The sequence below is a fragment of the Rhipicephalus sanguineus genome, unplaced genomic scaffold, assembly GCF_013339695.2.
Source record: "Rhipicephalus sanguineus isolate Rsan-2018 unplaced genomic scaffold, BIME_Rsan_1.4 Seq118, whole genome shotgun sequence".
NCBI lineage: Eukaryota > Metazoa > Arthropoda > Arachnida > Ixodida > Ixodidae > Rhipicephalus > Rhipicephalus sanguineus.
Genome location: NW_023614447.1, coordinates 16,505 through 32,045, shown reverse-complemented (window position 1 = coordinate 32,045; position 15,541 = coordinate 16,505). Strand labels below are relative to the sequence as shown.

General features: G+C 46.8%; 10 non-coding genes across 10 annotated transcripts; all 10 read right to left on the bottom strand.

The window, feature by feature from the left end:
• Positions 1-593: 593 nt before the first annotated feature.
• Positions 594-664, bottom strand: Trnag-gcc (transfer RNA glycine (anticodon GCC)). Its single transcript has one exon. It is a non-coding gene; the product is annotated as a tRNA-Gly (tRNA).
• Positions 665-734: 70 nt separating this feature from the next.
• On the bottom strand, positions 735-805 carry Trnag-gcc (transfer RNA glycine (anticodon GCC)). The gene has a single exon. It is a non-coding gene; the product is annotated as a tRNA-Gly (tRNA).
• A 70-nt stretch (positions 806-875) lies between these two features.
• Trnag-gcc (transfer RNA glycine (anticodon GCC)) lies at positions 876-946 on the bottom strand. The gene has a single exon. It is a non-coding gene; the product is annotated as a tRNA-Gly (tRNA).
• A 69-nt stretch (positions 947-1,015) lies between these two features.
• Trnag-gcc (transfer RNA glycine (anticodon GCC)) lies at positions 1,016-1,086 on the bottom strand. Its single transcript has one exon. It is a non-coding gene; the product is annotated as a tRNA-Gly (tRNA).
• A 70-nt stretch (positions 1,087-1,156) lies between these two features.
• Positions 1,157-1,227, bottom strand: Trnag-gcc (transfer RNA glycine (anticodon GCC)). The gene has a single exon. It is a non-coding gene; the product is annotated as a tRNA-Gly (tRNA).
• Positions 1,228-1,296: 69 nt separating this feature from the next.
• On the bottom strand, positions 1,297-1,367 carry Trnag-gcc (transfer RNA glycine (anticodon GCC)). Its single transcript has one exon. It is a non-coding gene; the product is annotated as a tRNA-Gly (tRNA).
• A 70-nt stretch (positions 1,368-1,437) lies between these two features.
• Trnag-gcc (transfer RNA glycine (anticodon GCC)) lies at positions 1,438-1,508 on the bottom strand. The gene has a single exon. It is a non-coding gene; the product is annotated as a tRNA-Gly (tRNA).
• A 4,977-nt stretch (positions 1,509-6,485) lies between these two features.
• On the bottom strand, positions 6,486-6,556 carry Trnag-gcc (transfer RNA glycine (anticodon GCC)). Its single transcript has one exon. It is a non-coding gene; the product is annotated as a tRNA-Gly (tRNA).
• A 5,033-nt stretch (positions 6,557-11,589) lies between these two features.
• Positions 11,590-11,660, bottom strand: Trnag-gcc (transfer RNA glycine (anticodon GCC)). The gene has a single exon. It is a non-coding gene; the product is annotated as a tRNA-Gly (tRNA).
• Positions 11,661-11,732: 72 nt separating this feature from the next.
• On the bottom strand, positions 11,733-11,803 carry Trnag-gcc (transfer RNA glycine (anticodon GCC)). The gene has a single exon. It is a non-coding gene; the product is annotated as a tRNA-Gly (tRNA).
• Positions 11,804-15,541: the final 3,738 nt, after the last annotated feature.

Genomic DNA, 15,541 nt, shown 5'->3' with positions numbered 1-15,541 from the left:
TTTTTCACATTAATATGTCCGGCAGCTAACAACTTTCGCATACCTTCACGACTTTTGAACGTCACGGCCCACACATGATTCATTTGAAATGCACCTAAGGCTTCCACCTCAGGTAGCGATTCCAATTGAGCAAGGGCATCCCTGTAGTCTTCGACTCGGTACGGTCTCGCTTGTAGGTCACCGTGCAAAAATACTGTGTTCAAAACAATACGACCTTTCGGCAGATGTGGCAGCCGTAGTTGATAATCCTGGTTATCTTCCATAGCGTCCCTGTTTTCGCGGCTAAACTGTGCCGCAAGCACTGGCTCGTTCGAGCCCATGAAAACACGTCCGTCACCCGTGGCGGCCGGAAGTGGAATCCACTGAACCACCGACGCGATGTGCTTCGACCTGCTCTCATGGCATTGTTGTTGCGCAATGATGCTCGACACATTTCGTAAAAAAATGAAGTGCGTCGGCCGGAGATCGAACCCCGGCCACCCGCGTGGCAGGCGAGTATTCTACCACTGAACCATACCGACGCCATGTGCTCCGACCAGCTCTTATGGCATTGTTGTTGCGCAATGCTCCACACATTTCGTAAAAAAATGAAGTGCGTCGGCCGGGAATCGAACCCGGGCCACCCGCGTGGCAGGCGAGTATTCTACCACTGAACCACCGACGCGATGTGCTTCGACCTGCTCTCATGGCATTGTTGTTGCGCAATGCTCCACACATTTCGTAAAAAAATGGAGTGCGTCGGCCGGGAATCGAACCCGGGCCACCCGCGTGGCAGGCGAGTATTCTACCACTGAACCACCGACGCGATGTGCTTCGACCTGCTCTCATGGCATTGTTGTTGCGCAATGCTCCACACATTTCGTAAAAAAATGAAGTGCGTCGGCCGGGAATCGAACCCGGGCCACCCGCGTGGCAGGCGAGTATTCTACCACTGAACCACCGACGCGATGTGCTTCGACCTGCTCTCATGGCATTGTTGTTGCGCAATGCTCCACACATTTCGTAAAAAATGAAGTGCGTCGGCCGGGAATCGAACCCGGGCCACCAGCGTGGCAGGCGAGTATTCTACCACTGAACCACCGACGCGATGTGCTTCGACCTGCTCTCATGGAGTTGTTGTTGCGCAATGCTCCACACATTTCGTAAAAAAATGAAGTGCGTCGGCCGGAAATCAAACCCGGGCCACCCGCGTGGCAGGCGAGTATTCTACCACTGAACCACCGACGCGATGTGCTTCGACCTGCTCTCATGGCATTGTTGTTGCGCAATGCTCCACACATTTTGTAAAAAATGAAGTGCGTCGGCCGGGATTCGAACCTGGGCCACCCGCGTGGCAGGCGAGTATTCTACCACTGAACCACCGACGCGATGTGCTTCGACCTGCTCTCATGGAATTGTTGTTGCGCAATGCTCCACACATTTCGTAAAAAAATGAAGTGCGTCGGCCGGAAATCGAACCCGGGCCACCCGCGTGGCAGGCGAGTATTCTACCACTGAACCACCGACGCTTTCTTTTTTTTTTCTTTATTCAGAACGAGGTACATCGTGTACACACACAAAAAAACAGGTGTAGTTTCACAAGAAGTATTTAAAAAGTCATTAAAACCGCCAATCACACTTTGTTTGGCTTAAATTGTTTAAAAGTGCTTTAGTGCTACATTCAGTACAGGGAGCCATTCCGGCTGTTTTCTCGTGCATTGTATGCATCTCTTATGTAAGCTATACTTTCAATGAAGTATTCTCTGACAGAACGGGCATTCGCGTCAACATGCCGAAATGCTATGCATGATTTCCAAATAGCGTGCATAGGTAACAGCATAAACATGTCATACGGTATGCCACTGTCACTGTGAACCGGTAGGAAACGGATTCCAGGTCAAAGGTAAGTCTTTTTTTAAAGTTCGTTGTAAGGATGTCGCAATGAAACGTAGCATCCAAACAGTCCAAAAAATGTGATCGACACTCTCTGGTTTGCGGCATAGGAGACAATTAACAGACCACGGAACAAAAAAGCCCCTTTCCTGCAGCCATGGTTTTACGGGAAGTGTACCAGTGTGTAGCTGAAAAAAAAGGTCTTTGCTGATGGCCGTGCCACCATTCTTTTAACCCTTTTGAGAACGTCTTTTCCTTGGCCTTTTTCATACATCGCACGATACATCGGCACAGGCAGCATTACATCGATAAGGTCTTTATATAATTGTATTTTTGTCGCCACACCAAGGTAATGTAAAGAAAAACGTACTTTTAGTATGTTAAATGCCGAAACAGCTTCGTTGAGATAACCATGAATGCCGCTACGCCCAGCACAACAAGTGGATACAACAAATTCGGGTAGATAACAGCATAATCTAAGTTGTAGCATAGTACGTAAGAAAGGATGGCTCCGATCTCGCAGAAACATAAACCTGGAAACAATCTGCTTAGAAATAGGTGGAATCCCAACCCACCCGTTTTCACTGATCGGAAAAGATTTGTACGGCTCGTGCGTTCCCACTTGGAGGCCCAAACAAAAGTGGCAAAAATTCTGTGTATCTTCTGTACATTTGAGCGGTTCATGCACAGCACCTGAAGTACATACCAAATTTTGGCTGCTAAGAATAAGTTGCAACCTGTTGACCTCGCGAATATTGATAGGTTTTTCTCTCCCCACTTGTTCGCTTTCTCCCTTAATTTTTCTGTCTCGTCGTTCCAGTATTCACTGGGATCATTATATTTCTGCAGTGGCACACCGAGGTACTTCGTCGGCACGGAGCTCCACTTAACCTTTTCGAAAACTTCAGGCTTTTCGTCCCAGGTACCATGCCAAAAACCTGCACTCTTATCCCAGTTTAAGGCACTGCCTGACCACTTGCAGTACTTGTCTGCTACACTGACTGCTTCACTAATGCTTCCTCTGTCTTTACAAAAAACAGCGATATCATCTGCGTAGGACAATACTTTGACCTGAGCCGTCATTAACCTAAAACCATGTATCTTGTCGCTATTGATCAAACAAAAGGGCTCCAAGTAGATAACAAATAACAAGGGGGAAATTGGGCAACCCTGACGGGCACCACTTGCAATTTGAAAGTTTGCAGTGACTTCCTTGTTAATTACGATGCTAGCAAAACAATTTCTATACGACATCTTCACCCCTTCTAAAATAACATCTCCTACATTTACATGTTTCAATATTGAAAAAAGTACATCATGCATAACACGGTCAAAAGCCTTTTCCAGGTCTAGTTGCAACATTGCTACTTGGCTGTACCATGCATCGCAACACACAAGGATGCTCCTCGCAGTGTGGATATTGGTTCCTATTGTTCGGCCCTTAATTCCGCATGTTTGGTGCGGTCCTACGATTAACCGTATTACGCTATGCAGTCTCTTGGCGAGTACCTTCATAAAAACCTTATAATCAGTGTTAGTGAGGCTTATGGGACGATAAGCACCCACTGACAAGAGCTTCACTGGATCTTCACTTTTGGGTATGAGTACAATGTGTGACCTTCGAAAGGACGGCGGCATTTCCTTTGCCTCGTAAGCCTCCGTTAAGAGGCGTAACAGGAGCTTCGACAGCTCATCTTTGAATGCTTTGTAAAAAGCTGTGCCTTGTCCATCCGGGCCGGGCGTTTTCCCTTCACTTAATTCATTAATGGCCCTTTCAATTTCCCCAACTGATATTGGCTCTTCGAGGCGTGCGGTGGTTTCCTTATCTAGTGTCGGCACGATTGACAAAAACTCGCTGTCTAAGGCTGCTTCTCTGTTACCGCTGCACCCAAGAAGTCCTTTATAATAATCCAAAAACGCGCTTTCTATCATCTGTTTGTCCGTGGTAGTCACTCCTCCGTATTTAATCTGTTTTATTTCTTTACGCGAGGCGTAGCGCTTTTCTTCGCTCAGCGAGCGTTTCGTCGGTGTTTCCCCCTGCCAAAGCGCGTATGACTGCTCCTGTGTATTTTTCAGTGTCCATTATCTCGAGCTGGTTCTTGACCACTCTTATCTCTTTAGTTAAAGTGCCTGGTCGCGTGCTTTCGACTGACAACAAGAATTCTAGCTGACCTTGTAGTTCTTTTGCTTTCTTTTTTCATTGTAGCGTAACATGGGAGACCTTTCAATTGCAGCAATTTTAACTGCTTCCTTGAACTGTTCCCATGCAGCGACCATTCGCCCCGACTCAGACGAGCGCACTTTTTCAATAAGTATTTTTACCTTATCCACAAAGACTTCATCACTAAGTAATTTATTGTTAAGTTTCCACAGTTTCCAAGAAAAGGTTGATCTTTTCTTCTTCACTCCCAGAGAAAACATTATGGCACTGTGATCACTGAAAGCTACTGGTTTGGGCTCGTAACTGTTGCATAGCGGCACGAGTACATCTGATACGTATGCTCTATCTAAACGGGAATGGCAATCGCGCTGGAAATGCGTAAACCTAGCGCCACTTCCATTTTGCAATACGTTTCCTACATCTTCAAAACTCCCCTCTTGCATAAGCGCTGACAGCAACAAAGCACTTTGATCATGAACGGATAGTCTTTTGCTTCTATCTTCTCTGAAGCACACGCAATTAAAATCCCCCAGAATTATCACGTTTCTATCAGATTTTAAATACCGTTCGACATTTGCAAAAAAGGATAACCGCTCAGTTATACTATTCGGTGCATATACGCAAATGATGCGCCATTTTTTACCAAAACCGTCAAAATCGCACAAAACGAGACGGCCGTCATCGCTAGCATGAACATACTCTTCAACAAATCCTAAAGAGTTCCGCAGAAAGAGAGCACACCCTCCAGGGGTGCCAACAGAATGACATAGGCAAACACTATAGCGGGACCGAAAAGGTTCGACCATGCGGTCCGTTTGTTCTTGACTTTCGACCTTCGTTTCCTGTACCGCTATGATATCGAGGTCGTCCTCTAGGAAAAGACGACTAACCTGATATTGCTTTCGTTTAGATCGAAGTCCGCGCACATTTAAAGTTGCGATACGCAACGTAGTTATGGGCTGTGAAGGCCTCGGGCAAGATACGGACCGCATGGTTCTTACCTCGCCGATTGACACATCCCTGGCTTCCACCGTTGAAGTTGTGGATAGACACGTACAAGGCGTGCACTTTCCACACGCGTCACATAATGATGAAGCCATATTCGCTATGTCCTTGAGAGCGCCTATGGATTTAGGTCCCTCGTTGACTGTCTTCCCCCGTGGCTACGAGGGTGGCTTCGGCGGCGGACGTGTGCCCGCAGCGATGATCGGCTTGAACCTCAAGCTGGGTCGCCTGAGCGTTGCCGCTTTCGCTGCCGGCTCACCTCCTGTTGTCCTCTCCAGTTCTGCGTCCTCGTTGCTGACATCTTCAAGCGTTCGCTTTGCGCTTGTCCCCGCTCTTGTGACGTCCATATCTTCAGGTTGTCCAGTCGACGACCCAATACCTTGCTTATTTTCGTTGTCGCTTTCGTCCCGCGGTATAGAGCTCACGCTGTTGGTCTGTTGACCCGTTTGTTCAGCCTGAGCCGCTTCGCTTCCTTCGTCCTTCGGGCCCTTAGAAAGGGGCGTGAATACGGGACCCCGATTTCTGCTTTCCACTGCTCCTTCTGCATCAGCTTGGTCCATTATGTGCTCCGTGAGATGGTCGCCAGCCACAGGCCCGGCCACACTGGCGTATGTTTGGGCACACTCGCTGTCTTCGTGATCATAGAGTCTGCACCGACCACATCGGGGTATGCGACAGTCCCGGCGTATATGTCCCATTCGTCGACATCGTAAGCAAAGCGGTGCCCGTCCTGGCACAACCAAAAGCGTTGTTATACCGCCCACTCGGAGCTGGTGTGGTAGGTCTTCGACTGTCAAGCCCGCTTTTAATTGCAGGGTGACAGTCCTGGTCGAGGTTCCTTTATCGGCGATACCTTGGACGCGCCAACGTTCCTTTGATACTTCTGTCACTCTTCCATAATTTAAGAGTGCGGTGCGCACATCTTCATCCGGTACATTATGCAGGAGCCAGTAAAGCTTTAGCCGGACATCCTGCTTGTTCGGGTCGATAACGAGGAAGCGCCTTTCCTTTATCTTTACGTCACCAAGTGCTAGCATCTTTTTCGTGGCTTGCGCTGTACTGAAAGTCACGGCCCAGACGTGGTTCATCTGGAAAGCGCCTAAGGCGAGTACCTCAGGCAACATACCCAGACTAACCGAAGTGTCACGGACGTCTTCAACACGATACGGCCTTGCCTTAATATATCCGTGTAGAAAAACAGTATTCATAACACACGCACCTGTAGGCAACTGCGGCAAAACGACTTCGTAATCCTGTTCATCTTCAGCGACAATCCTGTTTCCGCGACCCATCTGGGCCGCTGTATCCGCCCCTATGGAGCGCATGATGCACACGTCCGTACACAGCAGTGGCCGGAAGTCACTGAACCACCGACGCCATATGCTTCTACCTGCTCTTATGGCATTGTTGTTGCCCAATGCTCCACAGATTTCGTAAAAAAATGAAGTGCGTCGGCCGGGAATCCAACCCGGGCCACCCGCGTGGCAGGCGAGTATTCTACCACTGAACCACCGACGCTTTTTTTGTCTTTATTACCGGCTTGGCAAAAATTACAAACACAAGGAATATATATTAGTAGGGCATATAAATGGCGATAAAAGTGCCTGCCTCATGCTGGCTGACACAGAGTTAAAAGCGCTTCAAGTTTACAAGTTCATTCAATACATTCATCCAGGGTGGTTCATCTTGTTGCAAGCTATACAATTCTTTCATATAACACATGCTTTCAATGAAGTGCTGCCTTACTGGTCTGGGATTCAGTTCCATGTGCCTCACATCCATTCTGCTTTTCCACAACAGTGCAAAGAAAGCAGCATGAACATGTCATACGGTACAGTGTCCTCATTTAATGTTGGCAGAAAACGAATACCGAACGGCGTGATCGGCAGGTCCTTCTTTAGAGTCCTTTGTAAAATATCCCAATGAAAAACTGCGTCCCAGCATTCTATGAATGCATGTTCCACTGTCTCAGGCTTATTGCATAATGAACAGTTCACAGACCATGGTATGGAAATACCTCTTTCCTCAAGCCAAGTCTTCACAGGTAATGTGTTCGTGTGCAGCTGGAAAAAGAAGGACTTAACCGATGCACGCATAGGCATTCGCTTCACTCTTTTAAGCACGTTCCTCTCTGGTCCTATGGAATACATTGATCGATACAACGGCATGGGTAGCATAACGTCTCGTAAGTCCTTGTACAGACGCTTCCGCGGAACATTACTCAGGTATTCCATAGAAAACCGCACCTTCAAGAATTGAACAGCCCAGACACTTTCTTTTAGGAACCCTCGCACTCTGCCATAAACACACCGTCGCGACGACACAATGAATTCTGGTAGTTCATCGCAGAGCCTTACTTGAAGCACTGTCAACAGAAATGGGTTCTTTTGGTCCCGTAAGTAAAGAAATCTTGGCACAATCTGCCGTATAAACAAATGTGCTAAACCTGGCCCACCATTTTTGACAGACCGAAACAAGTTAGTGCGGCTTGTTCGCTCCCAACTTGATCCCCACACAAAAACAGCGAGCACTCTGTGTAATTTCTGTATGTTAGCTCTTGACATACACAAAGCATGAAGCACGTAAAATATTTTTGCAACGACAAACAAATTGCAGACCATCGCTCGGCCAAACATGGAAAGATTACGACCTCCCCACTTCAGTGTGTTCTCGCGGACCCTTTCAGTTTCTGCATTCCAGTAATCCGCGGCGTTTCGATAGTGTTCAAGTGGAACCCCTAGGTATTTTGCTGGCGTGACGGTCCACCGTACATTTACAAACCTACTGGGGGGTCCTTCCATCTTCCGATCCAGAAACCCGAAGATTTATCAAAGTTGATAGCACTTCCTGTCATCTTACAATATAAAAGCGCCTCGTGGACCGCGGTTTTCACACTTTCTTTATCGCGACAAAACAGCGCGATGTCGTCGGCGTATGCAAGTATTTTCACTTCTGCGGCTGCAGTGTAAAACCAGTTACCCTGCTATTGCTGTTTATCTTTCTACAAAACGGTTCCAAGTATATGGCGAATAAAAGGGGGGATGAACAACATCCCTGTCTCACAGATGACCGCACGTTAAACGCTCTCGTGACCTCCTTGTTTATTATGAGGTGAGCAGTGCATTCCTCGTAACACATCTTTACAGCATCTATGATTAGGTGCCCTACATTTACGTGTTCAAGTATGCAAAAAAGAATCTCGTGAGCAACCCGGTCGAAAGCCTTTTGCAAGTCCAGCTGCAACATGGCTCCACATTCGCCCAATTCTTCACAGCACTCTAATATGCTTCTGGCAGTATGGATGTTTGTGTATATTGACCTCCCTTTGATGCCGCATGTTTGATGCGGTCCTACAATACTTGTTACCACCCCCTGCAGTCTCTTTCCAAGCACCCTGGTGAATGTCTTGTAATCGACGTTCATCAGTGATATCGGACGGTAAGCGTCGACATTGAACAATTTGTCTGGATCCTCTGTTTTCGGTATAAGAACCACGTGGGATGTCCGAAAAGACGGAGGAACTTTCTTCTGCGTGTAGGCCTCATTAAACACTTTCAACAGCGCCTGGCTAATGTCGCTTTTGAAGACTTTATAAAAACCTGCCCCGAGTCCGTCAGGGCCCGGCGACTTGCCTCGAGCTAAACCTTCAATTGCTGCTTCTATTTCGCCAATGGTTAAAGGCCACTCCAAGCGCTCTCGCACACTATCTTCTAATCGGGGCATGTTTAGTACAAATTCTGTTTTAAACTCTTCCGTAACGTGCTCTACCGTACCGAATATTTCTCCATAATGCTCAAGGAATGCCTGCTCTATTAGTTGAGGTTCTTTCGTAATTTCGTTCGCGTACCTAATCATCCTGGTTTCATTCCGCCTCGCATACGCCTTTTCGTCTGATAGAGCACGTTTAGTCGGCGTTTCGTCCAGCCACACCCTTTCGGCTCGGGCTCTTATGACTGCGCCTTTGAACTTATCTTCATCGATAAGCTCCAGCTGACTCTTCAGTTCTTTTATTCCTTTGGTTTTACTTCCTGGGCTTTCCATTTCGACTGAGCACAAAAATTCAGCTCGCGTTGTATTTCTTTTTCTTTTTTCCTTTTGTTATACGTAACTAAAGTGGCTTCCTCTATTGCTGTTATCTTAACTTCCTGTTTGAAAATTTCCCACATTTCCAGCACGTTGCCTTCGTTAGTGCCGGTCAATTTATCCAGCTTTTCTTTCACATATTCACAGAATGATTCATTCTTTAGTATCTCATTGTTAAATTTCCACGTCTGCCAGTTGAATTTCGACTTGGGTTGCCTTTTACCTATACTGAACATTACGAGACTATGATCGCTGAACGACACATGTTTGACACCATAATCGCCACACTTTTGTACAAGGTCTAATGATACATATGCTCTGTCAAGCCTAGCATGACTCTGCTCCTGAAAGTGCGTGAAGGCAGCCACGTCATCACTCGATAGAAGGTGACCAACGTCTTCGAGATTAGCTTCTTGCACAAGGGTACTTAAAAGAAGAGGGCTTTTATCTCGTACCGGGCGGTTTTTCACTCGGTCTGCTGCAAAACACACACAATTGAAATCCCCAATCATTACTATTTTCCTTGAACATTCCAAATACTGGCGTACACTTTCAAAGAAGGCCGAGCGTTCATTCTCGGTATTCGGCGCGTAAACCGATAACACACGCCACTCTAAGCCAGACAATGAAAAATCAACAAGCAGCAGCCTTCCGCTTTGGCATGAAACAACCCTCTCTTCTATTATGCCCAAATCATTCCTAACGAAAATTGCGCTGCCAGCTGACGTTCCAATAGCATGCGCTACACAAACATTGTATCTATTGCGGAACTGTTGCACCATGCGGTCCGTTTGCTCTTCGAGTTCTATCTTTGTTTCCTGCACTGCCGCTATATCAATATTCTTTTCCAAGAAAAGCTGGCTAAGCTGATACTGCCGCTTTCTGGAACACAGCCCTCGAACATTTAACGTCGCAAAACGAAGTGCAGTGTCATTCGCCATGGTTATGTTTTTGTGAGAACGAACGGACCGCACGGCACCTACCTCGTACTACGTGTGCTGTCAACGCCACGCTGATACCTTGCAAGAGCTTTGCGCAGCCGTCTTGGCAGCATTCGGAAGGTGCAGTTCATTAGCATTTCGCGGGTATTCTCCATTAGCATTTCGAGGGCAGTTTGGCCCCCACTTAGACCACGTGGCGTACCGCGAAGCACAATGGCTCGCGGTTACTTAGGCTGCGGCTCCGCCGCCGTTCGATCCGGTGGTATGTTCGGCCTTGGCTTGAACTTGGCCCGACGAAAGGTCACCGCCTTGGACGGTGGTTCCTCCAAGTCGGCCGCGTTCGGGACCTCACCCGTGTCCAGCAATGCGTCATGACCCCGCTTGGAGACCGTGGCGCCGCTTGCTCCCCCGTTCACGTCCATAACTTCCTGCTCTCGACCAGACGGTGACTGCGTGGCGACATGGTCTTGCCTTTCGAGACGGCCTGTGTCGGCGCCTGCAGACATTGTTTCTCTTAGGCATCCCTCCTCCTTCTGACTTTCTTTGTTCTTCGAGAGCGGAGTTAGCTTTGCCGCTTCACGCCCCTCGTCCTTCGGCAGCACTCCGCTCGCGGCTTCCTCGGCATCAGCCTCGTCCATGACGAGTTCTGTGGTGTCTTCTCCAGTCGGCCCAGTGACACTTGCGTAGGTCTTCACGCACTCACTTTCTTCATGGCCGAAGCGACGGCAATGACTGCAACGTGGAACGCGACACTCTCGCCGAATGTGGCCCTTGCTGTGACAGCGCAGACACAGTGGTGATCTTCCCGGAGCGACCAGAAGAGCCATCTCTCCGGCGACGCGTAGCTGGTGCGGAAGGTCTTCGACCTTGGTGCCACTGTGGAGTTTCAGACGCACCAAGCGTGTCGTCGACCCTTTGTCCTGAATTCCTTGAACCCTCCACTTCTCCGTCGAGATGTCTGTCACCTTCCCATACGGGGCCAGCGCTACGCGCACGTCTTCATCTGGCACATTGAACAAGAGCCAGTGAAGCTTCAGACGTACATCTTGATTCCCTGGGTTGATGACAATACATCGCTGGCTTTTCACTTTCATTTCACCGCAGGCCAATGCTTTCCTCATCCCTTCCGTACTCTTAAATGTCACTGCCCAGACATGACTCATCTGGTACGCCCCCAAGGCTATCACCTTGGGGAGCAGCGCCAGACGTGCCAGCGTATCCCGGAAATGTTCTACTCGGTAGGGCCTGGCTTTCACATCCGCATGCAAAAATAAAGTATTTGAAACACTACGACCTGATGGCAGCGTAAGCAAATGACTTCGTAGCCGTCGCTTTCTTGCTCATCGTTCCTGTTACCGCGACTGTTCACAGTCGCTGATACCGCCCCTTGGGACCACATGATACACACGTCCGCACCCTTCGGCAGCCGGAAGTGGAATGACTGAACCACCGACGCCATGTGCTCCGACCAGCTCTTATGGTATTGTTGTTGCGCAATGCGCCACACATTTCGTAAAAAATATTAAGTGCGTCGGCCGGGAACCGAACCCGGGCCACCCGCGTGGCAGGCGAGTATTCTACCACTGAACCACCGACGCCATGTGCTCCGACCAGCTCTTATGGCATTGTTGTTGCGCAATGCTCCACACATTTCGTAAAAAAAAATGAAGTGCGTCGGCCGGGAATCGAACCCGGGCCACCCGCGTGGCAGGCGAGTATTCTACCACTGAACCACCGACGCTTTTTTTTTTCTTTATTGCCACCTTTGCACATAACAGAAATTTACAAGCACTTCGTAACCAGTCTAAAATCACCAGCCTGGCTGCGACTGGTTTTATTTAAAATCGCTTCATTGCAGCCAACTCATCTAATAACGACACCCATTCGGGTTGTTCGTCCCTAGAATTGTACACATCTCTCATGTATGCAATGCTCTCTGTGAAATATTCATGCGCAGATCGGGCATCTTTATCTACATGGCGCACAGCCATTCTTGTTCGCCACACGCTGTGAAGCACACGCAACATAAACATGTCATAAGGCACACCATCTTGATTTTTCGTAGCCAAAAATCTAATACCGTATGGCGTGATTGGCAAGTCCTTCTTCAAGGTGCGCTGCAAAATGTCCCACAGAAACACAGCATCCCAACAGTCAAGGAAGATGTGGTTGATAATCTCGGGTTTTCTGCAGATAAGGCAATCTATCCACCACCGGGACGAAGAAACCCTTCTCTTGTAGCCACGGCTTTACCGGCAATGTTTCGCTGTGTAGCTGGAAGAAGAATGTCGTTGCGCTTGCACGTACGGTCATCTTTTTTACCCTCTTAAATACGTCACGCTCATGGCCAACATGATATATCGCTCTGTAGATTGGCTGAGGTAACATAACGTCACGTAAATCTCTGTAGAGACGCTTTCTCGTTACATCAGATAAGTAGTCTGTTGAAAACCGCACCTTCAATATTCCGTATGCCATCACTACTTCTCTTAAATATCCACGCAGGTTACATTTTACAGACACATTTGATACCACATAATCAGGAATCCTATTACACAGTACAATTTGCATAAACGTTCGCAGAAAAGGGTTATACTGGTCATGTAAAAAAAATAAATCTTGACACTATTTGCTTCAGAAACAGATGAGCCAATCCTAGACCACCATTTTTCGAAGAATGAAATAAGTTTGTCCGGCTAGTACGCTCCCATACCGACCCCCAAACAAAAACTGCTAAAAATCTAAGCAATTTTTGCACATTTGCTCTTGTCATGAAGAGGAACTGCAGGACATACCATACTTTACAAATAATGAACCAATTACATGCAGTCGCTCTAGAAAACATAGAAAGTTCTCTACCATGCCAGCTTTGAGTCTTTTCACGTGTACGTTCACATATCTCCTTCCAATAATCATTTCTGTCTCTGTAATGCCGCAGGGGGACACCAAGGTACTTAGTTGGTACAATTGACCATCTCATATTTGCATAGTTTTGCGGGGTGTTTTCCCAAGATCCGTGCCACAAGCCTAGGCATTTATCCCACTTTACTGCACTACCTGTGAACTTGCAAAACGAGACCACATCACGTATCACTTCTCTGACACTTTCTTTATCCCGACAAAACACAGCAATGTCATCTGCATATGTTAACATTTTGACTTCACTTTCCATTAGCTGATATCCCCTTATTCTATCGTTCCTAATAATCTTCATACAGAAAGGTTCCATGTATATTGCGAATAATAAAGCTGAGATGGGATCACCCTGCCGCACGCCATTTCTCACTTGAAAGCTTTCAGTAACATGGCCATTAACCACAATACGCGTAAAGCACTTTCTATAAGCCATTTTTACCCCCTCCAATATTACAGACCCTACATTAACATATTCTAGTATCAAAAATAAAATGTCATGGTTTACACGATCGAAGGCTTTTTCCATATCTAATTGCATCATTGCCACTCTGCTCTCGAACACATCACAACTCCAACACACTCCTTGCTGCATGAACATTGGTGTTTATTGTGCGTCCTTTTATTCCACAAGTTTGATGTGGTCCAACTAATGATTTTATCACCATGTGCAACCTACTGGCGAGAACCTTCATGAACACTTTATAATCTACATTGGCTAAGCTGATCGGTCGATAAGACTTCACGGACAATAACTTTATAGTGTCTTCGGTCTTCGGTATTAGTATTACGTGCGTCTTTCGAAATGAAGACGGAAGCTCCTTTAACCTTAAAGCCTCTGTGTATACACGATGTAAGGCTACAGATATTACGCTTCTAAATGTCTTATACATTGCTGCTCCCAATCCATCGGGTCCAGGTGCTTTGCCAACAGACAACTCGTCGATAGCCTTTTCTATCTCGGAAATATTTATCGGCATTTCCAATTGTTCTCTTTCGCTATCGGAAAGCTTTGGTGTCAAACGCAGAAACTCGGTCTCAAACCCTTTATCAGCTTTCACTTCTTGACCAAGCAAGCCATGAAAGTATTCAACGAATGCTTGCTCAATAGCTTCACCTTCTCGTGCAATTCTCCTACTAGTTGTTATCGCTTTAATTTTATTGCGCTTGGCGTACCTCTTTTCGTCTCCTAGAGCACGTTTTGTAGGCGTTTCGCCAAGAAATAGTTTTTCCGCACGCGCTCTTATCATCGCCCCACTGTATTTTTCAATGTCTATCGCCTCCAATTGATTCTTTAACTGCCTTATTTCTTTTGTGTACTTTCTAGGTATTTTACTTTCTAGACTCAGTGCAAAGTCTGACATTGCAATTCTTTTCTTTTTCCTTTTCACTTCTATACAGCACACTCGATCTTTCAATGGCCCTCATCTTTATTATTTCCTTAAATCGCTCCCAGGCTTCGATTGCATTTACTTGGGGCTCAGCTAACGTTTTATTAATGCTGTCCTGTACACCTTCTACAAACACTTCGTCTTTTAAAATTTTATCATTTAATTTCCATACGTCCCAGTTAAAGCTCGTCCTCTTTTGTTTATGCCCTACAGTGAACATCACTAAGCTATGGTCACTGAAGGATTCACTTTTTACTTCATAATTCGAACATATTCGGATTAAGTCTATTGACACATAGGCTCTGTCAAGCCTTGCATGGCTTTCGTGCTGAAAGTGTGTATAGTGCTCCCCTTCAGATAGTACGACACCTAAATCTTCAAGATTCCAATCTTGTACAATTGTGCTGAGTAGCATTGCACTTTGATCTTTTACAGTTGCCTTTTTTACTCTGTCTTGAGGGTTACAAACACAATTAAAATCTCCAAGCGTAATGACAGTCCTGCCGCATCTAACAAAAGACTTCAGACTCTCGAAAAAAAACTCTACGTTCACCCTCTTTGTTGGGCGCGTACACACAGACAACATGCCAGTTTTTCTTATTATATGTAAATCACATACTATATACCTCCCAGTACTAGACACAATTACAGTCTCTTCTACTATACCAAGAGAATTTCTAAGTAGTAGTGCACAGCCAGCAGACATTCCAACAGCATGAGAAACACATACATTGTACCGCGCCCTAAATGGAGAAACCATGCGGTCGGTCTGATCTCTACTTTCTACTTTCGTTTCCTGAATCGTAACAACATCGAGATCATGCTCAAGCATCAATCGACTTAACTGATACTGCCGTAGTCTAGCAGCAAGGCCCCTAACGTTGAGAGTAGCAACTCTTAATTGTGTCTCGACGTTCATAGCCATTAGGTATAACTGGCCATCCCGGCCGCATGATCCTCACCTCTGGTACTCTCTCATCACCATCAGGTCCACGGTTCCATGTAGCCTCACAGTCCCCCGTTCTATTGGTAGTCAAAGTAAAGCGTCGCGTATCATTCCCGCAGCACTTTAGGCACACGTCATTAATGTGCTCCATTTGTTGAGGTCCGATGCCGGGTCAATAACATGTATCTATTGGTCCAAACCCCCACCTTACGGGGGCTGTTGATTTGAA